At 31.4% G+C, this 3,105-nt stretch overlaps 1 non-coding gene across 1 annotated transcript; it reads right to left on the reverse strand.

Annotated features, from left to right (window-relative positions):
- Nucleotides 1-218: 218 nt before the first annotated feature.
- LOC111554657 lies at nucleotides 219-281 on the reverse strand. Its single transcript, XR_002735312.2, has one exon. It is a non-coding gene; the product is annotated as a U7 small nuclear RNA (small nuclear RNA).
- Nucleotides 282-3,105: the final 2,824 nt, after the last annotated feature.

The raw sequence follows: 3,105 nt of genomic DNA on the forward strand, positions 1-3,105 counted from the left end.
AAAACTACAAAAGCAGATTTTAGAGAAATTGAAGGTCTAAATAAATGGGGAGCTAAACAGAAAGCTATATCATGCCCACAAATTGTCCGAATCAATATGGTTAAAGAGGTAATTGTCCCTAAATTCATCTATAGATTTTACTTAATGTAAACTGAAATCTCAAGAGGATTAAAAAAAAAAATAGAGAAACTGACATGATTTAAAATTTTCTATGGAGGAAAAATTTTTCAATAAAAGCCAGAAAACCTGCAAGACGAATTCTAAAAGAGCTGTTAACACTTGATTTAAAATTTATATAGAATTGCAAGAGGTCTAGAATAGCCAAAACAATCTCAAAAAAGAAGAAAACCTTGGAGGACTTACGCCATTACCTGGCTGCAAGACTTAGTATAATAGTACAACAATAAAGTTAGCGTGGTATTTATTAATATAGAGATGTACAACAGGCCAATGGAACAGAAAAAAAGGTCAAGACATAGACTCATGCTTATTAGTCAATTGATTTTCAACAAAGATTTTAAGGCAATTCAATAGAGAAAGAAAAGTCTTTTCAATAAATGATGCCAAAAACCTGAATAGACAAAAACAAAACAAAAAAAAAGAATCTTGACCCATACACCTTACACCAAAATAAAAAATTAATTCAAGATGACCCATGGTCCTAAATGTAAGATCTATAATTCCAATGCTCTCTAAAATAAATACAAAATAATATTTTTCACGACTTGGGCAAAGATTTCTTAGGACACAAAAGCACTAAACATATAAGAAAAAAAGATAAATTGTACTTAGATATTCTCATCAAAATATATCACTGAGAAAATGAAAATATAAACCTCAGACTAGGAGAATTTAATAAATATGTTTGACAATGGACCTGTAACTAGAATATATATAAATATTCTTAATAAGACAGTAATAAAAGGCAACCTAATTTAACATTTTGCAAAACTAAAGTCATAACAAAAACCCTCAATATCAGGAGTCAGCAGAGAAACGCAAAATAAAACCATAATGAAATTCCACTTTACCCCTACTATAGTAGGCAAAGACTAATGACACCAAACAATACAAGCATGTGGAACAACTGAAACTCTCATACATTACTGTTAGGAGTTTAAAACTGTATAGCCATTTCGGGAAAAAAAGATTTTTATTAAGTTAAAGATAAATCTACCCAATGACCAAGCGATTTTACTCCTATGTATGTAAGCAATAGAAATAAAAACCTATGTTCACAAAAAAGATCTGTGGAAGAATGTTCATAGCATCTTTATTCAGAATAGTCAAGAGGAACAGATAAATGAATTCTGGTATACGACACCATAAAATACTACTCGACAATAAAGAGAAATGAACTATAAATATATACAACAACATGGACTAATCTAAAATAAATTATGTTAAATGAAGCAAATGAAGATTCTATTTCTAATCAAGAGAGTAGTTCCTTATGGGGTGTAGGAACTGATCGAAAAGCAGCACAAAGTCATTTTGTGAAGTAATGAAATAATTTTCTTGAAGTATTGAGTAGTTTTCAAAATATGTTACAATGATAATTTAATAAGTTCATACAGCCATGCTCCACATAATGACGTTTAAGACAATGATGGATCGCATATAGGATGGTCTTCCCTAAAATTACAATACCATATCGTTTAGAGAGGCTTGGATACACAAATACCACTGTGTTGCAACTGCCTACAGTATTCAGTACAGTCACATGCTGTACAGGTTTGTAGCATAGGAGGAATAGGCTGTATACTATCTAGTGTAGCAGACTATACTATCTAGCTTTGGGTAGTATACTCTATGATGTTCACACAATGATGAAATCACCTAACAATGCATTTTCCAGAAAGTATCCTAATCATTAAGTAACACAAGACTGTATAAGTGTTTATACAACCTAGATCTCCTGAATATAAAGTTTCTGGGCTTTAGTCTCTCTGAGGACTCTCAATTTTTTAAAAAAATCAAATATATCCTGATATCAGGCATGAGAATCTATGGTAACATAGATATACACTAATTAAATTGAGATTAGAAATCCTTTTCTCTCCCCCTTACCATGTGATCTTTTCCATTGCATGTAATAATTATTCCAAGAAAACTGTATTAGTAGCAGTTATAAGCACTATACTTTCTCTCAAGGGTTAAGTTATATCTTTAAAATTTTTTATCATGAAGATAACTGCTGAATATATTTATCTTAATTTACAGGATTTCTTTTAATGGGGGAAAAATAAATTTAAGATTTTTCCTGCTGCCCTGATGTCCTGTGCACCAAAGAATATTATCAAGAGAGTTAAAAAGCAACTCACAGAATACAGAAAAAACATTTGTAAATTATGTATCAGATAAGGGCCTAATTACCAGAATATATAAATAACTAAAACTCAGTAACAAAAAGACAAATGACCCAATTAAAATATGGCGAAAGGACCTGAATATACATTTCTATAAAGGAGATACATGAATGGTCAATAAGCATATGAAAAGGTACCCAAGGTCACTAGTCATTAGGGTACTGCAAATCAAAGCTACAATGAAAATATCATCTCACCCTTACTAGGTTGGCCATGACAAAAACCCTAAAACAAAAAGCAGAATATAACAAGTGTTTCTGAGTAGATGAAGAAATTAGAATCCTTGTACATTGCTAGTGGGAATGTAAGGTGGTGCAGCTGCTGTGGAAAACAGTGTGGATGTTCCTCAAGAAGTTAAACATAGAATTATCATATGACTCAGCAATTCCACTCCTAGGTATATACCCCAAATAACTAAAAACAGGTATTCAAACAAATATTTGTATACAAATTTTCATACCAGCAACTATTCACAGTAGTCAATAGTTAGAAAGAACTCAAATGTTTATCAATGCACAGATAAAATAATGCAGTATACCCATACAGTAGAATTCTGCTACAAAAATAAATCATTATATAATACCACACATCTACAGCCATCTGATCTTTGACAAACCTGACAAAAACAAGAAATGGGGAAAGGATTCCCTATTTAATAAATGGTGCTGGGAAAATTGGCTAGCCATAAATAGAAAGCTGAAACTGGATCCTTTCCTTACTCCTTATACGAAAATTA

Source organism: Piliocolobus tephrosceles, unplaced genomic scaffold (assembly GCF_002776525.5).
Source record: "Piliocolobus tephrosceles isolate RC106 unplaced genomic scaffold, ASM277652v3 unscaffolded_16015, whole genome shotgun sequence".
NCBI lineage: Eukaryota > Metazoa > Chordata > Mammalia > Primates > Cercopithecidae > Piliocolobus > Piliocolobus tephrosceles.